The sequence below is a fragment of the Pelophylax lessonae genome (genome assembly GCF_965119305.1).
Source record: "Pelophylax lessonae genome assembly, chromosome: 6".
NCBI lineage: Eukaryota > Metazoa > Chordata > Amphibia > Anura > Ranidae > Pelophylax > Pelophylax lessonae.
This window is the reverse complement of record NC_138773.1, coordinates 303,740,476-303,761,174: the sequence shown is the minus strand read 5'-3', so window position 1 is coordinate 303,761,174 and position 20,699 is coordinate 303,740,476. Positions and strand designations below refer to the sequence as shown.

Sequence of the window (20,699 nt, the reverse complement as noted above, 5' to 3'; positions counted from 1 at the left end):
CTAACACTGGCTAACTATGCAGAGTCCTTTCTTTGAAGTAAGACACAGCGCCTCCTGGCTGTTTCTCAGAGTACTTCTTGTAAGGAAACAGGACAAGCCACTGAAGCCTGGGTGGCCTGCAGTCCTGCTGAGTCAGGGAAGAAGCAACAGGGGTCTCTCAGGGCACCCCTCACCAAAGTTCCTGGACATACACTTGAACTTTGCATTAGTCATCTGTTTCTTCTCTTTGCTTGAACTGTGGAAAGTTTCTCACACAGTATTTGTAATTCACAAATAGATCCTGGCCCGGTGGCCCAAGGGATCTGGCATAGCAAACATTCTCCTTGACCCTGGCCCGATGGCCCAAGAAGTCTGCAAATGAACTTGAACATCCTTAACAGGAAACTTGTAAAATTCAGCATTACATTTTTTTCTTTACACAGTCCTTTTGGTCAGTTGTGATGGCCAGCCGGCCATGATCTCACAGTTTGAAAGTTTTTGAAAAGAACACACTTTTTCCCTTTAAATGTAGTGTCAAGATATGAAAATATATGAAGAGCCTATCATTATATATCGTTATATAGTCAAAGAGTCCCCTTTAATATACTAAAGAATATATTCTTCTAAATGTTTAGAACTCTAGTTGGTATTTAATAGCTGTGTCCCAGTTGTGTTCCAGATGGTATGAAATGTTCTGCCAAAGATATGATAAGATTCCCAGAAAGAGATGTTTATGAAAACAAGCCCCTTATTACCGTAAAATGTTATTTTCCCTAACATATTCAATCTTTTTTAATTGTCAGACTAACCTGTCACTACGCCCTTGCTGGGTTAAGATGACCCGATGTGTAATTGGGATTTTCCACAAGGAATGTATTGTCATCCGCCTAGACTGTATTGTGAAATCTTGTGTAATCTGTAACTTGGGCTTGTGCCCATTTATGTACTATAAAAGCTCTGTAACCAATGTAATCTGGGTCACATATCTGTTTGAAGATGTGGACCCGCTATATGGTGTGATACTCTGAAGTAAACATATGGAGACTAATGCAAACCTGATTGGCGTAGATTATTTCAAGGCTCAAACTTAACATTTGAACTTAACAGTAGTAATCGGGATGAGGAACCCAGACATAAGCACCTTGCTCGTCTTTTACTCTCACAGACGAAGCCTGGCCTGATTCATCTTGGCGGTGGACTTCCACCCTGTCAATTAGGGCTGAACGATATTCGATTTTTACATCGACATCGTGTTGCGAGCGTGCGCATTAGTCACATCGCTGGAACAGCGATGGTGTGGGGATTATAGTGGCGGCCGGCGTGTTGGGGGCGCATGGACGTACATGCGGGGCACTGGACATATGGAGTTCAATGGGTTTTTTTTTTCTTCTGAAGCACGTGATTAGAGCCAGAGGCTCTAATAGGCTTCAGAAAAGGGTGGACCCGGGGTGCAGAGCAGTGCGCCCTGAGCCCACCCATTGTGTGACAATAGCGAATGAATATTCACTATTGTCACACGGATCCTCCTCCTGGCCAATCAGGAAGCGGGTCCGAGACCCGTCTCCTGATTGGCCGAAAGGCGAACCTTTGCCATTGGCCAAGGAGGAGGAGGAGGACTCGGTTGATGCGGAGGACTGAGGAGAAGCCGCCGCTGCATCAGGTAAGTGCACTGGTCTCTCTGTACTGATGGGGGCATGCTGTGGTCACTCTGCATGCTGGTCACTCTGCATTGAAGGGGGCACGCTGTGGTCACTCTGCATTAAAGGGGCACGCTGTGGTCACTCTGCATTGAAGGGGGCACGCTGTGGTCACTCTGCATTGAAGGGGGCACGCTGTGGTCACTCTGCATTGAAGGGGGCACGCTGTGGTCACTCTGCATTGAAGGGGGGCACGCTGTGGTCACTCTGCATTGAAGGGGGCACGCTGTGGTCACTCTGCATTGAAGGGGGCATGCAGTGGTCACTCTGCATTGATGGGGGCACGCTGTGGTCACTCTGCATTGATGGGGGCACGCTGTGGTCACTCTGCATTGATGGGGGCACGCTGTGGTCACTCTGCATTGAAGAGGGCACGCTGTGGTCACTCTGCATTGAAGAGGGCACGCTGTGGTCACTCTGCATTGAAGGGGGCACGCTGTGGTCACTCTGCATTGAAGGGGGCACGCTGTGGTCACTCTGCATTGAAGGGGGCACGCTGTGGTCACTCTGCATTGAAGGGGGCACGCTGTGGTCACTCTGCATTGAAGGGGGCACGCAGTGGTCACTCTGCATTGATGGGGGCACGCTGTGCTCACTCTGCATTGAAGGGGGCACGCTGTGCTCACTCTGCATTGAAGGGGGCACGCTGTGCTCACTCTGCATTGAAGGGGGCACGCTGTGGTCACTCTGCATTGAAGGGGGCACGCTGTGGTCACTCTGCATTGATGGGGGCACGCTGTGGTCACTCTGCATTGAAGGGGGCACGCAGTGGTCACTCTGCATTGATGGGGGCACGCTGTGGTCACTCTGCATTGATGGGGGCACGCTGTGGTCACTCTGCATTGATGGGGGCACGCTGTGGTCACTCTGCACTCTTTCCTTTAGTGCCCCTTCTGGTGAGTCTCTATATGGCTTAGGAATGTCCCATATGACCTCATCACACCAGAAGTCTCTCTACTTTTCAATTAGTAGCATTACCTCTCTTGGAGCATAGGGGTAATCGTACCCATATTCTAGCGCCACTTTTCGCTGTATCCACCTTTGCATACGAGACAGCCGGGGAAGAGTTTTCCTTCCTGTTACCTCTCCCGGGTGGAGAAAATGGGGTTATCACCCGCTGAATCGCAATAAAAAGGGCCTGGTCATTAAGGGGGTAAATCCTTCCGGGGTTGAAGCGTTTATATGTCCGCAGTAAAATCCTACCACATTGTAAGATGTCATGGGGGGGGGGGGGGGGGGTGTATGTGACAACCCCGTGTAATCATGATTTTATAGATTACATTCTGGTATATATTGTGTCATTTAGTTTTTTTTCCTGAATATCCAACCAATAAAATACTTGTCTGATAGCATGACCACTGAATTGGACCTGCCTGATGGCTGACTCCAGTTACAGGGATCATATCAGCATCAGGCTCTGAGGAAGAGGCACGGCCTCGAAACGCGTCAGCCCTCTGCTTCCAGTAAAGACGTTGATCCTCTGGCAGGAGGTAGGTGTATGGAATTGATGTGCCTAAATTTCAGGATTGTTTGTGAGTAGCTGATTTTAAATTTTATCCAAATAAACTCGCTGAGGATAATGCGCTAGGCTGGTGCGCCCTTTTCTTTGTATTTTCAGAATAATGTCCCTTCTATTTTACCGCCTCCCCTCCCATGTGATCACTAGAGAATAAAAGGGGGGGGGGGCACATCAGGCTACCATTGGAAGGAGGAGAGAGGGTGGAGTCCGCCACCCCCTCCTAGAAGCTGCCCCAGGTCTGCCTGTCAGAGTGACACCACAATCAGCCTGCAGGCAGCACACACACGTGTTGTCAGCTATGATGATCCCCGTGGCCCCCTCATATCCTTTTCCTGCAGGAACCACAAATCAGTCAACACTCACTATTCTCCCGCAGACAGAACGTGTCCTCCACGTGGCCGAGGCTGCAGCGCGCGTATCCGGCAACTTCATCTCCTATCCAATAAGATGCAGCAGGGAGTACCAACATGGCCGCCGCCAACCATTGCTGCCAGGGCTCAGCGCCAGGATGCGCCCCCTGCTGACGGGGGTAGCAAGATGGCTGCCTCTCAGCGCTTCACGGCTGACAGGCCCCGCCCCTCACAAGGCTGAGCTCGGCTCTGGTTGGTCGGTACAGGGAGAGATAGGAAGTGACGTCAGAAGACGCGCCTCTAAGCTGCTGTGGTTGCTAGGGGAGCCGAGGCCGCCAAGCCCGGGAGCGGCGGGCTGTGAGAGGAGGCCAGGCCTCTGGAGCTGAAGTGCCGGGAGAGCGGGTGAGTGACACATGACTGAGGGGGTCACCTCGGGGAATGTCTTCCTCTTCTCTCCACTATATTCCTCTTTTATATCTCTGTGACTAATCCTGTCCTTCGGACTGTACCCTAGTAAACTGCCCCCCCTTCCTGATACCCCCCTGTACCCCCACAGCCCCTCTCCCAGAAAATATGCCCCCCCCTTTCCAGTGTATCCCACTTTTCTTTCCAGTATGTTCCCCACTGTCCCCTCACTATGGAGTTTGCCACCTCCCAGCTCAGTGACCCCCCCCCCCCACCTTGATGTCTCCCCCCCCCCCCCCCAACCTTGATGTCTCCCCCCCCCCCCCAACCTTGATGTCTTCCCCCCCCCCCACCTTGATGTCTTCCCCCCCCCCCCACCTTGATGTCTTCCCCCCCCCCCCACCTTGATGTCTTCCCCCCCCCCCCCACCTTGATGTCTTCCCCCCCCACCTTGATGTCTTCCCCCCCCCCCCACCTTGATGTCTTCCCCCCCCCCCCACCTTGATGTCTTCCCCCCCCCCCCACCTTGATGTCTTCCCCCCCCCCCCACCTTGATGTCTTCCCCCCCCCCCACCTTGATGTCTTCCCCCCCCACCTTGATGTCTTCCCCCCCCCCCCACCTTGATGTCTTCCCCCCCCCCCACCTTGATGTCTCCCCCCTCCTTGATGTCTCCCCCCTCCCCCCTCCTTGATGTCTCCCCCCTCCTTGATGTCTCCCCCCTCCTTGATGTCTCCCCCCTCCTTGATGTCTCCCCCCTCCTTGATGTCTTCCCCCCCCCCCCTCCTTGATGTTTCCCCCCCCCCCCCACCTTGATGTCTTCCCCCCCCCCACCTTGATGTCTTCCCCCCACCTTGATGTCTCCCCCCCCCCCCCACCTTGATGTCTCCCCCCCCCCCCCACCTTGATGTCTCCCCCCCCCCACCTCGATGTCTCCCCCCCCCCCCACATTGATGTCTCCCCCCCCCCCCACATTGATGTCTCCCCCCCCCCCCCCACATTGATGTCTCCCCCCCCCCCCACCTTGATGTCTCCCCCCCCCCCCACCTTGATGTCTTCCCCCCCCCACCTTGATGTCTTCCCCCCCCCCCCCCACCTTGATGTCTTCCCCCCCCCCCCCCACCTTGATGTCTTCCCCCCCCCCCCCCACCTTGATGTCTTCCCCCCCCCCCCACCTTGATGTCTTCCCCCCCCCCCACCTTGATGTCTTCCCCCCCCCCCCCACCTTGATGTCTTCCCCCCCCCACCTTGATGTCTTCCCCCCCCACCACCTTGATGTCTTCCCCCCCCCACCACCTTGATGTCCGCAGTGTCTCTCCCCCCCCCACCTTGATGTCCGCAGTGTCTCTCCCCCCCCACCTTGATGTCCGCAGTGTCTCTCCCCCCCCACCTTGATGTCCGCAGTGTCTCCCCCCCCCCACCTCGGTGTCTGTCTCCCCGTCCCCCCCCCACCTCGGTGTCTGTCTCCCCGTCCCCCCCCCACCTCGGTGTCTGTCTCCCCGTCCCCCCCCACCTCGGTGTCTGTCTCCCCCGTCCCCCCCCACCTCGGTGTCTGTCTCCCCGTCCCCCCCCACCTCGGTGTCTGTCTCCCCGTCCCCCCCCACCTCGGTGTCTGTCTCCCCGTCCCCCCCCACCTCGGTGTCTGTCTCCCCGTCCCCCCCCACCTCGGTGTCTGTCTCCCCGTCCCCCCCCACCTCGGTGTCTGTCTCCCCGTCCCCCCCCACCTCGGTGTCTGTCTCCCCGTCCCCCCCCACCTCGGTGTCTGTCTCCCCGTCCCCCCCCACCTCGGTGTCTGTCTCCCCGTCCCCCCCCACCTCGGTGTCTGTCTCCCCGTCCCCCCCCACCTCGGTGTCTGTCTCCCCGCCCCCCCCACCTCGGTGTCTGTCTCCCCGCCCCCCCCCACCTCGGTGTCTGTCTCCCCGTCCCCCCCACCTTGATGTCCGCAGTGTCTCTCCCCCCCCCCCCCCACCTTGATGTCCGCAGTGTCTCTCCCCCCCCCCCCCCACCTTGATGTCTGCAGTGTCTCTCCCCCCCCCCCCCACCTTGATGTCCGCAGTGTCTCTCCCCCCCCCCCCCACCTTGATGTCCGCAGTGTCTCTCACCCCCACCACCTTGATGTCCGCAGTGTCTCTCCCCCCCCCCCCCCCCACCTTGATGTCCGCAGTGTCTCTCCCCCCCCCCCCCACCACCTTGATGTCCGCAGTGTCCCCCCCCACCTCGGTGTCTGTCTCCCCCCCCCCACCTTGATGTCCGCAGTGTCTCCCCGTCCCCCCCACCTTGATGTCCGCAGTGTCTCCCCGTCCCCCCCACCTTGATGTCCGCAGTGTCTCCCCGTCCCCCCCACCTTGATGTCCGCAGTGTCTCTCCCCCCCCCCCACCTTGATGTCCGCAGTGTCTCCCCCCCCCCCCCCACCTTGATGTCCGCAGTGTCTCTCCCCCCCCCACCTTGATGTCCGCAGTGTCTCTCCCCCCCCATCTTGATGTCCGCAGTGTCTCTCCCCCCCCCACCTTGATGTCCGCAGTGTCTCTCCCCCCCCACCTTGATGTCCGCAGTGTCTCTTCCCCCCCCCCCCCCCACCTTGATGTCCGCAGTGTCTCTTCCCCCCCCCCCCCCACCTTGATGTCCGCAGTGTCTCTTCCCCCCCCCCCCCCACCTTGATGTCCGCAGTGTCTCTCCCCCCCACCTTGATGTCCGCAGTGTCTCTCCCCCCCACCTTGATGTCCGCAGTGTCTCCCCCCCCACCTTGATGTCCGCAGTGTCTCCCCCCCCACCTTGATGTCCGCAGTGTCTCCCCCCCACCTCGGTGCCTGTCTTCCCCCCCCCCCCACCTTGATGTCCGCAGCGTCTCCCCCCCCCACCACCTTGATGTCCGCAGCGTCTCCCCCCCACCACCTTGATGTCCGCAGCGTCTCCCCCCCCACCACCTTGATGTCCGCAGCGTCTCCCCCCCCACCTCGCTGTCTGTTGCCCCCCCACCTTGATGTCCTCAGTGTCTGTCCTCCCCCCCCCCCCCCACCACCTTGATGTCCACAGTGTCTCTTCCCCCCCCCCCACCACCACCTTGATGTCCGCAGTGTCTCTTCCCCCCCCCCCCCACCACCTTGATGTCCGCAGTGTCTCCCCCCCCCACCTTGATGTCCACAGTGTCTCTCCCCCCCCACCACCACCTTGATGTCCGCAGTGTCTCTTCCCCCCCCCCCCCACCACCTTGATGTCCGCAGTGTCTTCCCCCCCCCCACCTTGATGTCCGCAGTGTCTGTCTTCTCTCGCCCCCCCCCTCCCAATCTGTGCAGGTTTTCCCCCCCTGAAGTCGCCAAAAGTAGTACAGAAATTCCTTTTGGGAATCTGTGGGGCGTCTCAGTGATTCGGACAGCGCCATTGCTGAAAATTGGCTCTGATTTGACATGTGAAATGGGAACGTAGGCTTAAGCCTGGAAGCTGATTGGTTTCTAAGCAGAGCTGCACCAGATTTTGCATGATCTAGACAATGTAATAGAGCAGCACAAAATGCCAGCAGAATGCTTGGATGTATAGGGAGAGGTATAAGCAGTAGAAAGAGAGAAGTGCTTATGCCGCTGTACAGAACACTGGTGAGACCTCACTTGGAGTATTGTGCGCAGTACTGGAGGCCATATCTCCAGAAGGATATAGATACTCTAGAGAGAGTTCAGAGAAGAGCTACTAAACTAGTACATGGATTGCAGGAAAAAACTTACCAGGAAAGGTTAAAGGACCTTAACATGTATAGCTTGGAAGAAAGAAGAGACAGAGGGGATATGATAGAAACTTTTAAATACATAAAGGGAATCAACTCGGTAAAGGAGGAGAGCATATTTAAAAGAAGAAAAACTACCACAAGAGGACACAGTTTTAAATTAGAGGGGCAAAGGTTTAAAAGTAATATGAGGAAGTATTACTTTACTGAGAGAGTAGTGGATGCATGGAATAACCTTCCTGCAGAAGTGGTAGCTGCAAATACAGTGAAGCAGTTTAAGCATGCATGGGATAGGCATAAGGCTATCCTTCATATAAGATAGGGCCAGGGACTATTCATAGGATTCAGATATATTGGGCAGACTAGATGGGCCAAATGGTTCTTATCTGCCGACACATTCTATGTTTCTATCTGGTTTTAGTAAATCAGCCCCTAAGGCTTCGTGTACACGGGATGTTCTAAAACCTCTCCTGAACACTGGAATTTGACAGCTAGTAACCAACGGTTAAAAACATCCGTTTACATGTCGCGTTTGTGTTTAGAAGCGTTTTTACATTGTGAAATGGTACGAAATGTATCCATATTGAAAACACTTATCAAAGAAATGCTTTTAAATGCGAGTTACTGCGTTTAGATGCGTTTGGCGCTTCAAGTGCCAAACGTCCATCTGAATGCATTTTTTTGCTTTTTAAAATAAAAAAAAATGCCACTAAACTGTACATGAACAGATAAGATAACATAGAGGAGAGTTAAAGCGGAGTTCCACCCAAAAGTGGAACTTCTGCTCTTTTGTCACCCCCCCCCCCCCCCAGTGCCACATTTGGCACCTTTCAGGGGGGTGGGGGAACGGGTACCTATTTTTGACAGGTAGTCTTCCCCACTTCCAGGGTGCGGTGCAGTCCCTCGGAAGTTCGGCCCCCTCCTCCGCCGCCGAGCCAATAGGAATGCTTCGTGCATGCGCAGTAGGGACCCGCCCGTGAAGCCGCAAGGCTTCACTGCCCGGTTAACTTACCAGCAATGGCGATGGCAGCAGCCGACGGAAACATCAGCTGCGGTGCCGACATCGCTGGACTCCAGGACAGGTAAGTGTCCTAATATTGAAAGTCAGCAGCTACAGTATGTGTACAGTGTGTGTAGCTGCTGACTTTTAATTTTTGGAGGGAGCGGCGGAACTCCACTTTAAGGGGCTGTTGAAAAAAGAAAATGCCTAAGGGCTCTTTCACACGGGCGTTCCTTTTTTTTTTTTTATTTGTAACGGACACGGATGACACTTGTGTCATCCGGTCCGTATGTCCGTTTTTCATCCCATCCGTTTGCGGATGAAAAACTGACATAATGCATGTCTATGTAAATACGGATGTCTGCGGATGACACCACTGACATCCGTTTTTGCTTCAGTTCCGTTTTTTGAAAGGAAGAAAAAATAGGGTTCTCCTCCGTTCAAAAAAACTGAACTGAACTGACAAACGGATGATCATCCGATGACATCCGTATTTACATAGAGATACATTATGTCCGTTTTTCATCCGCAAACGGATGGGATGAAAAACGGACATACGGAACACCCGTGTGAAAGAGCCCTAAATGTCCGTTTATCAGCAGCAGTGTACATGAGGCCCTCAGACCGCATACACACTGGTCCGACTTGGACCGCGACTTGTCAGCCTGACAAGTCGCGGTCCATCACGCTCCCATTGTGCGGTACAGGAGCTGTTCTAATAGGAGGGACACAAGTCCCTCCGACTTAGAAAAAGGGTCCTGTACTACTTTGGGGCGACCTGGAGGCGACTTGCATAGACATTCATTTTATGAAGTCCGTGCAAGTCGCGCCGAAGTTGCAGTGCAAGCAACTTCACAGGTCGCCCCCTAAGTCGGAACGACGTAGTGTGAACCGAGCCTGATGCCCCGTACACACGCATCGATTATTGGCCGTGAATTTTCGGCCAACGTCCAAATGGCCGATTTTCGGCTTGTTAGTATGATGCTTTTGACAACCCACTCCGACTTTTCGGCCGAAAAAAATCTGGTGTGCAGGCTATAAAATTTTTGTTGGTCGTCACCAGAACGGCCGATTTTCCGCCAGTCAGTACAGATTTCGGCAGACAAAAATCTGATGAGCAAGACTGGGCATGCTCAGAGAAGAAAAAACACACGGAAAGTAAACCAGCACATGACATCACTTCTGAAGTAGATTTTTGTTGGCCGATAAAATTCGTGTGCAGTCTAGAGCACATTCCAACCAACACAACAACACTGGACAAAAGTCGGCCGATAATCGTTGCGTGTGTACGAGGCATTAGAGTTCTTGCCAACAGCCTTGAACTTCTGGGCAGATAAAATTAGATTTCTCCCGCGCCTTATGCATCTCCTGTCTGTTAACGTGTTGAGAATGGTTTTGGAGTAGGCATTCAGAAAGCGTTTACTACACATGCTCTTCAAGGGACAATGTCTGTTTTGGAGCTTCGTTGGACACCCCCATCAACAATGCCACTGAGGATAAGCATTCTCTCCTACCCCAGCAGGAGAAGCCTAATCCTCCTAGTCCAGCCCTTCTATGGTGGCAAAGAAGACTTCCTTTCATTACTGCCAAGCTTCTATTTCTGTAGCCTAGGCCAGGAACCCTTACAAGCCGTAGTTGAGCCCAACTGCCAGATTTTTTTGGGGAAAAAAATTGATATACCGTATTTATCGGCGTATAACACGCACTTTTTCCTCCTAAAAATGGAGGAAAAAGTAGCTGTGCATGTTATACGCCGATGTAAAAAAAAAAATGTCCAGAAAGCAGCGCCGTGAGGTAGAAGGGGGCGGGGCCGCCGTCAATCATAGGCGCCAGGACTTCTGATGAGAGCGCATCCTTCCTTCTCGGCGCTGCCCGTCCTCTTCTACCTCTCGGCGCTGCCCTCTGGATTTTTTTAAAAGTGATGTGTATAGTGGCGCTGGCGAGGCTGCATGTATGGGCACTGGCAAAGGCTGCATGTATGGGCACTGGCAAAGGCTGCATGTATGGGCACTGGCAAAGGCTGCATGTATGGGCACTGGCAAAGGCTGCATGTATGGGCACTGGCAAAGGCTGCATGTATGGGCACTGGCGAAGGCTGCATGTATGGGCACTGGCGATGGCTGCAATTATGGGCACTGGCGATGGCTGCAATTATGGGCACTGGCGATGGCGAAGGCTGCATGTATGGGCACTGGCGAAGGCTGCATGTATGGGCACTGGCGATGGCGAGGCTGCATGTATGGGCACTGCACTGGCGAGGCTGCATTTGTGGGCACTGGTAAGACTACATTTAATTTTAAAAAAAAAATGTTCTGAGTTTAAAGCTGTTTATTTTCAATTTCAGCTTTTTTCCTGAAATTTCTGCCCTAAAATTTAGGTGCGTATTCTACACCGGCGCGTGTTATACGCCGATAAATACGGTAATTGGTTTATAAGACGATTCACAAGTATGTCAATCATTTAAAGCTATAGTCTACCAGGTCATGGGCAGAAAACAGTGAAGGCAATAGTAGAGAAAATCTGCAGAGCAGCCTCTGGGTCCAATCAGTTTAGAGTAGGGGTTCTCTCGTAACAAGACCTAGCAATCGGCAGACAAAGATCTACAGGTAATAGTCCTACCATGTGGTGGGCTTTTTCAATACTCGCTTCTCCTCTCATGTTGCTGTCCTGGAAGATGATTGGCGAAATTCCCAGTTTGTGTTATTGGTAACAGTATTTCTAAGAATTTTCCAGCACAGCAAGTTTACTTCCCATCTTTATGTGGTTATTTTTAATATTTTCTTCCCCCTCATGCACTGGTGGAGGTAGTCGGCTTTCATGTCAACTGAGAGATGAGGGTGGTGGGGAGGGTTTTTCCTTTATAGTTTTGTTGTGTTTTCTGTAGAGAGAGGAACCAATCTTTTCTCATGTTGCTGTTGTGGGAGATTCTTGGAAATACTGTTACTGGTAAGGCTAACCAGGAATTTTCTTCACAGCTATACGTATCTTGGTTTTTTAGTAACTGTTAACCTCTTGATAAAAGTGTATCTGCCTGAGTGAGTGTGTGTGTGTGTATGTATATGTATGTATGTATAAAATATATATATATAATTACACAATTTTTTTTTATTAATACATATACATAGCTATATAATGTATGTGTGCATTAAAAAAAATATATAATATAATTTTTTTTTTAATACATAATAAATAAGTGTGTGTGTATATATATATATATATATATATATATATATTATAATTTTTATTATGTATTAAAAAAAAAAATTATATTATATATTTTGTTTAATGCAAACATACATTAGATATATATGTGTGTATTAATAAAAAAAAATTGTATGTGTATGTATATATATATATATATATATATATATATATATATATATATATATATATATATATATATATATATATATATATATATATATATATATATATATATATATATATATATGTGTATGTGTATATAGTCCCAACTGTCAATGGAGGTTCTGGTCTTGTTTTTATCTTTTTATTTCTGTTTTTGTCCAATTGTTTGTTGTTTTTTTGCAACCCATGTGACTGAGCAGATTGTGTTGCCTTCTGTCATAAATCTGACTCCAATTTCAGTCCATGGTGCAGTACAGTTCACAGCTGGTTTAGTTGTACAGAGAAAACTCGGTGTGACAGTATGTAAATTTGTAAAATGCATGTATGCGTTTGTGTACAAAGTTGTGTGTTTTTTTTTTTTTTTTTTTTGGGGGGGGGGGGGGGAAACAGTGCACAAAAATCGACTAAAAATTTTTTAAAAAATAAGCGCAAAAATCTGTAACATAAGAGGTGTGTTAGTAATGTGTCTCCTAGAATAGAGTGTGCAGTACTGGTATTGGAAAGCACAGCAAATGCATGTGTTAAAAATAAATCTGAGGGTTGTCATAGCAGTCAAAACAATGAAAGTCTAAGAGCCCATTCAGACTAGCGCGACACGACTTCGGGGGGGCGACCTGTGAAGTCGCGTGCACCGTGACTTTGGCGCGACTTGCAGAGACTTCACATAATGGAAGTCTATGCAAGTCACCTTAGATTGTAAGCTCCTTGAGGGCAGGAACTGATGTGAATCTGTAATGTATATGTAAAGCGCTGCGTAAATTGACAGCGCTATATAAGTACCTGAAATAAATAAAATAAATAAGTCGCTCCGAGGTCCCCCCAAAGTAGTACAGAACCCTTTTTCTAAGTCGGAGCGACTTGTGTCGCTTCTATTAGAACGGGTCCTGTACTACTCAATGGACCGCGACCGAGCGCGTCTTGTCAGGCTGACAAGTAGTCGCGCTAGTCTGAATGGGCTCTAAAGGCCTGTACACAAAAAATATAAATCAGACGAAATATCCTCCAATTTTTCTCTCTTGCTCAGCGTTCATAACCGTTTTTAGTTGACAGTGCATATATGTTCACGAAATTTCTCATCCGATTTTTTTTTTTTTTTTTTTTTTTTTTTGGGAAATTTGTTCCTAGACTTCCGGGTCAGCAACTTCAGATCATGCGCAGTCTTTCTAGGGATGCACCGAAATGAAAATTTTGGGCCGAAACTGAAAATGCGGGATGCCCTTGGCCGAAAACCGAAAATGACTTTTTCCCCCCAAAAATTTTTAAATGGATAGAACAGGGGCATACACCAAAAACAGGTAGTGACGTACACCTGTCGCTGCCACCCTGTCACAGTATATGTACTGTGATGGGTTGGCAAGAGGTTAATTTAATTACCAATGGTATTTGTATTATGAAGCATGAGGGTTTTATGTATTGTCACTGCAGGTCACTCATCTATTAGTTATCGACCAGTGGCAGGTAATTAACCCATTAGTGCTGCATTAGTGCAACCAGTATCAGTGCAACCAGTGTTAATTAACACTGACACTGGTTGCACTAATGCAGCACAAAGGGGTTAATTACCTGCCACTGGTCGATAACTAATAGATGAGTGACCTGCAGTGACAATCCATTAACCACTTGCCGACCGCCGCACGACTATCTACGTCGGCGGTCAGCCCCTCACAGGCAAACTAACGTAGGGCTACGTTGTTTGCTTGTGAGGGTCTAGGGAGCGAGCGCGCGCCCCCAGAGGCGCGCTCCCGCGTGGTCACGGACCCCCCCCCCCCGCGCGTGTGACCAGCGGACCCGATGTCCGCCGGCCACTCGGCGATCGGCGGGGGATAGGGAGAATGTCAGGCAGCTTGTGTAAACAAGCGACCTGTCATTCTCCTCGCTGCAAAGACACTGATCACATGGATCTACTATGTAGATCCGTTGATCAGTGTCCTTACAGCTGAAGCCACAGCCAATCACAGTAGAAAGCACGCCCCTAGGGACACACACAGCCCCTCCCTCCCAAATAAAGTTAACCCCTTCACTACCAGTGTATTTTTACAGTAACAGTGCATATATATAGCACTGATTACTGTAGAAATGTCACTGGTAACCCCAAAAGTGTCAAAAATGTCAGTCAAGGGTCCGATCTGTCCGCCGCAATGTCGCAGTACCGCAAAAAAAAATCGCAGATCGCCGCCATTACGCGTTAAAAAAAAAAACAACAAAAGTGACAAAAATCTTTCCCTTTGTTAGTAAACGCGATAACTTTTGCGCAAACCAATCAAAATATGCTTTTTGCGATTTTTTTTTTTTTTTTTACCAAACATAGGTAGCATAAAACAAATTGGCTGAAAATGTTAAAAAATTTTGATTTTTACATTTTTTTTGGGGGGGAATTTCATATAAAAAAATGTGAAAAATATTGTTATTTTTGCAAAATTGACGCTCTTTTTTTGTTTATAGCGCGTGATCAAAAAATCGCACAGGTGATCAAATACCACCAAAAGAAAGCTCTGTTTGTGGGAAAAAAAGGACGCCAAATTCGTTTAGGTACAGCGTCGCACGACCGCGCAATTGTCCGTTAAAATCACGCAGTGCCGAATCGCAAAATACCCCCTGGTCGGAATGGGGGTAAAATCTTCCGGGGCTTAAGTGGTTAACCCCTCATGCTTCATAATACAAATACCATTGGTAAGCTGCCTCAGCGTCCCCCCTCCTCGGGTGTCCTTCATTCAAAAGTCCCGCCTCTGGCCAGCGGCACCGCCTCTTAATGACGATCTGTGCATTATGAATGGACATACCAGGCGGGGCCAGCGGCCGATATAGATAGAACTAATGTGATCCTTCCCTGTCAGCTCAGCACGACTATGTGTGAATGAGAACAGAACTGACCTGACACCGGGCGGGGGGAGCGGCCGCTATTAGCTGTAACTATGTAAGAGCTTCCACTTCCCTGTCAGCGGAGATACATGCCTGTTAGAGAAGTGAAGCGCTCACATAGTTACAGCTAATAGCGGCCGCTCCCCCCCGCCCAGTGTCAGGTCATTTTCGGCCGATAATTTCGGTGGCCGAAATTTCGGTGCATCCCTAGATTTTTCACAGACGTACGGCATACTCAATAAACGAAAATTGGTCATCTGGGAACGGACAATAAAAATGTTGGTGTTTGTCCCTTGTTTTTTTTTTTTTTTTTTTTTCGTTCAAAATGTCGGCATCGGCTGCTGAAAGTTGTGTACACACTAGCTGAAAATTGTACGATTTTTACCTCGGACGGGAATTTTCGGCAGATTTTCTACTAGTGTGTACCCCACTTAAATACAATGGATGACTTGTGTGCAGAGTTTTGGAATAGTGAAAGGTTGGAAGCTCTGTCATTTGTTGCCATCCCGTTTTGGGAGATTCATCATCTTTTTGTACCGTTTGAGTTTTGTTGCTGAAAAAGTGAGGAGAAATTCATAATTTTAGAGTTGTCTCCAGAAAAAGAGGTGAGGGCAAATCTTCTGATGGAGGCCCCTTTCCCAGGAGGGGGGGGGGGGTCTACAAGGGACTGCCTTAAAACTGCATGTTTGAGCCACATTTGTTAATGCTGAAGGTAATCTGATTGGCTCCTGTGAGCGACACCTCCCTAGTATTTCTTTCATAAGCTTTTATACAATAACATTGGACTGATTTCAGCATGCAGCCACTAAGGCCCCTGTAACAGAATGGAGCTCTTGTTCAGTTAAATGAAGCCGTAGTATTCATCATGTAGACGTATGTTGATCTCCTGTCTTCACAAACATGAACAGCCGGTTTACAGTGCGTTTTTTTTTTTCCAGTGAAAACCAGTGGTCAGTATACATTTAGTAGGTGGGTCGGACTGGTATGCAGAAACTCCTAATACATCTTTATAATGGTAGAACTGATCCCCCTTATTCAGCCTCTTTCTGCCGTGTCACATGACCCGCCGCTACAGAATGCATGTCTGTGCTTGTTGTACCGCATTGATACGCAGTGTAAATATCACATAAGATAACCGGGTTCTGTGTTTCTGTACATTGGGAGGGATTTCTGTACATTGTCACCTCAGTTAAGAAGGGTGTGTGAAACTATCCTATCAAAATGGCTGCCTGGAAAAGAAGGAAATAGATATTGGGGATTTTACCCCTCCATATTTTTTTCATAATTTTTTTTTTTTTATTATTTTATTCTGGTTTGTTTTTCAATAATTTTAGTGGTGCACCGAAACCAAAAATGGACTGTTTTTAAAGAAAGTGTGTGTGTGTGTGTGTATATGTATATATATATTTCACAAAAGTAAATACACCCCTCACATTTATGTAAATATTTTATTATCTTTTCATGTGACAACACTGAAGAAATGACACTTTGCTACAATGTAAAGTAGTGAGTGTACAGCTTGTATAACAGTGTAAATTTGCTGCCCCCTCAAAATAATTCAACACACAGCCATTAATGTCTAAACCGCTGGCAACAAAAGTGAAAATGTCCAATATGGGTCCAAAGTGTCAATATTTTGTGTGGCCACCATTATTTTCCAGCACTGCTTTAACCCTCTTGGGCATGGAGTTCACCAGAGCTTCACAGGTTACCACTGGAGTCCTCTTCCACTCCTCCATGACGACATCACAGAGCTGGTGGATGTTAGAGACCTTGCGCTCCTCCACCTTCCGTTTGAGGATGCCCAACAGATGCTCAATAGGGTTTAGGTCTGGAGACATGCTTGGTCAGTCCATCACCTTTACCCTCAGCTTCTTTAGCAAGGCAGTGGTCCTCTTGGAGGTGTGTTTGGGGTCGTTATCATGTTGGAATACTGCCCCATGGCCCAGTCTCCGAAGAGAGGGGATCATGATCTGCTTCAGTATGTCACAGTACATGTTGCCATTCATGGTTCCCTCAATGACCTGTAGCTCCCCAGTGCCGGCAGCTCTCATGCAGCCCCAGACCATGACACTCCCACCACCATGCTTGACTGTAGGCAATATAGGTGTGTGTGTGTGTGTGTGTGTATATATGTATATATATATATATATACACACACATTATGTTATCCAATGATTTCCACCACACATCGGACAGCGCATATAAACCAAAGAGAGCGGCACTCACAGGTCCTGAGGAAAGCGAGCTTGTGTAAACCGTCATTGTCTGTTCACCTTTCAAGACCAGTGAGTGCCGCTTTCTCCTTTTTTTGTGTGTTTCTATATATATATATATAATTTTTTTTATCTATGTATTTATATATTTTTATTTATTTATAGAATTTGTATTCAACTTTTTAATTAAATTGTTATTAAACTCATTGGCTCCTGCTGCTGTCAATCACAGGGGCTGGGCTGCAGTGTGTGTGTCAATCGACACATAGAGCAAGTCTGTATGACTGCCCCCATAGCAAATGACTTGCTATAGGGGCATGTGGAGGATCTGGAAAGAGAATCAGGGCTGCTCTGTGCAAAACCATTGTACAGAGTGGGTAAGTATAACCATGTCTTGTGTTTTTTTTTTTTTAAATTTTACCTTTCCATTCACTTTATTGTAGCTGGTTTCATGCAGTCACTGAGTGGTATTACTGCCCTTGGCTGAAATACTGATGCTCACCTGCGAGCTAGTATAAAAATAACATCAATTACTTTACAGTTCAATGTAAAAGTTCCTTTAATTGTTGCCAGCCATTGTTCCCACTGTCTGTGTCTTAGCAAGCTTTCACTTCCAGCTGTCCCTTCCTCCAGATTCTCCAGCACATGTCTCAGCTGTTCAATGTGGCAGAGGGGCCCTCAGCAGCCGGTGTGCCAACCCATAAACCTGGAGGGTTCCATAGTAAAACCTAAGCTGTTTTAAATCTTTAATCCACACACTATTTACTTTTTCCTCTAAAGACACAAAGCTATGTAATGGCAGCTGGTTAGAAGGATGAGCGGAATGTCGCTGGAGCCCGCCTGGTGTCAGGCTCTGAAAATAACACACGCACGTATGCTGGACGGGAGCCATCGGTTGTGAGAATAGATTGTGCTGAGTCAGAGCTGCTTGTCTCAGTTTCATGCAGCGCTTGCTGTTCTTTTTTTTTTTTTTGCTGTTGTTGTTTTTTTGCATCTGCATTAAAAAAAAAGTGTATTTGTCTGTAACATGTACACCTGCTGCTTCTTAACAATTACAACTTTATATTTACTAGCAATGCAGGGAACTGAATACCAAAGCCTGGAGCCAGAGCTTTGTAGACCACCTATATCAGGGGAGTCAAACTCCCTTTTTTTTTTTTATCTTTTTATCACGGGCCGCATGAGCGTTATTGTTGCTCTCAAAGGGCCGTTGTATCTAAGACTATATAAGAGATCGACCGATTATCGGTGGGGCCGATGATCACTTTTTTGAAGTATCGGTACCGGCCACAAAACTTGCCAATATTTCTTTAACCACTTAAGCCCCGGAAGATTTTACCCCCTTCCTGTCCAGGGCCTATTTTGCGATTCGGCACTGCGTGACTTTAACAGACAATTGCGCGGTCGTAGGACGCTGTACCTAAACGAATTTGACGTCCTTTTTTTTTTCCCACAAACAGAGCTTTCTTTTGGTGGTATTTGATCACCTGTGCAATTTTTTATTTTTTATTTTTTTTATCATGCACTATAAACAAAAAAAGTGCGTCAATTTTGCAAAAATAACAATATTTTTCACATTTTTTATATGAAATTCCCCCCCAAAAAAATGTAAAAATCAAAATTATTTAACATTTTAGGCCAATTTGTTTTCTCCTACCTGTTTGGTTAAAAAAAATTGCAAAAAGCGTATTTTGATTGGCTTGCGCAAAAGTTATTGCGTTTTATGAACCAAGGGAAAGATTTTTGTCGTTTGTTTTTTTTTTTAACGAGTAATGGCGGCGATCTGCAATTTTTTTTTTTTTTTTTTTTTTTTGCGGGATTGCGGCAGACAGATCGAACCCTTGACTGACATTTTTGACACTTTTGGGGTTACCAGTGACATTACTACAGTAATCAGTGCTATGCATATGCACTGTTACTGTAATAATGACACTGGCAATGAAGGAGTTAACTTTATTGGAGAGGGAGGGGTTAAGTGTGTCCCTAGGGGCCTGATTCTAACTGTGATTGGCTGTGGCTACTAGTGTAAGAACAGAGATCAACGGTCCTACATAGCAGAACCGTTTGATCTTCATTCTTAAACAGGAGAACTGACAGGCGGCTTTGTTTACATTAGCCGCCTGCCTTTCTTCCGGTGTAACGGAAGATCGCGAGTGCCCGCCCGGCACACGTGCGGGAGCGCGCGCTCTCTCCCTAAACCCTCACAGGCTAGCGACGTAGCCCTACGGCGTTTTGCCTGTGAGGGGCTGACTGCCGACGTAAATCGTCATGCGGCGGTCGGCAAGCGGTTAAGTGATCGTACTGGAGTGATGCCTGCAGCAAGAGGCATCATCCAGGAACCGTCGGTTAGGGCCGACGGCCGGCTTTATTGTAATGACAACCAATGCAGCTGAACAGCCGCTTGTTTGTCATTACGGGGGGGGGGGTGACGTCCCCATCCACCCCGCAGTCTTCTGCAGCTCGCTTGGGTCTCCCATCCCACCGCACCGCGTCGCTCGGGTCTCTGAGGTCAAAATGTATTCCGTTACATGTCTGGTAAAAAAAAAAAAAAAAATCCCAATAAGTGTATATTAATTGGTTTATGTGAAAGGTATAGCTTCTACAAACTATGGTATATATTTGAAAACTGATCAATCCTGATGTACTGTACTACTGACAGCCTATGTCATTTCTTGAGGCCTCTAAAAATGCCAGGACAGTACAAAATTCCCTCCAATTATCCCTTCCCTCCAATTATATTTGTGGAATGTAGACAATGTGAGGTATTTAGTAAGAGGCATGGTGAGTTTTTTTTGAAGTTGCAATTTTTTTGAAAATAATAATAAAAAATAAATTAATTTCAGGGTAGGGATCGACCGATATCAGTTTTTCAGGGCCGATACCAATTTTTCTGGCCACCCTTCAGGCTTCTCTTGTGACAGTAATATTCAGTGACAGGTACTCATTATGGTGGGATCTGGGGGTCTAAAAGACCTCTAACCCCTCTGCACTTAAAAGCATTAAAAACGGCAAGTTTGGCTGTTTTGAATGCTGTAGTTTTTTTTTTTTTTTTTTTTTAAATCTGGTGCCCTTAAAGTGGAGTTCCACCCATTTTTAATAACTTGGATTACATAGATCTATGTAATCCCCTTTAAAACTACTTTTACAAATGGAAACTTTTTTTTTTTTTTTTTTTGCTAGTAAATACCTTATTTTCTTATTTTTTCATCCTCCCCTCACTTCTGGGTCCGGCCGCCGATCAGCGATTACGTCATTCGGCGATTCGCAGGGGGTGCTGGCATTATTACACAGGAGTCCTAAAGTGTAGTGTTTGTATTGAGGCCGTGCTCTGCCCCGCCTCCGCCCCGCCTCCTCTCAGTGAGCTGTACTGTATGTATTGGATTGAGGCCGTGCTCTGCCCTGCCTCCGCCCCGCCTCCTCTCAGTTAGCTCAGTGAGGATATAATGCTTTCAGTCCTTGCTCACTGAGAGGAGGCGGGGCAGAGCACGTCCTCAATACAAACACTACACCTTAGGACTCCTGTGTAATAATAATAATGCGAGATTTCATGCCATGAGATACATCCCAGCACCCCCTGCGAATCGGCGGCCGGAC

General features: G+C 48.3%; 1 protein-coding gene across 1 annotated transcript in view; it reads left to right on the top strand.

The window, feature by feature from the left end:
• The first annotated feature begins 3,811 nt into the window (after positions 1–3,811).
• Positions 3,812–20,699, top strand: part of TTLL4 (tubulin tyrosine ligase like 4) — a 98,226-nt gene continuing 81,338 nt past the window's right edge. The window contains exon 1 of the mRNA XM_082260120.1: positions 3,812–3,947. The gene's annotated coding sequence lies outside the window, so the exon portion shown is untranslated. The remainder of the gene's footprint in view (positions 3,948–20,699) is intronic.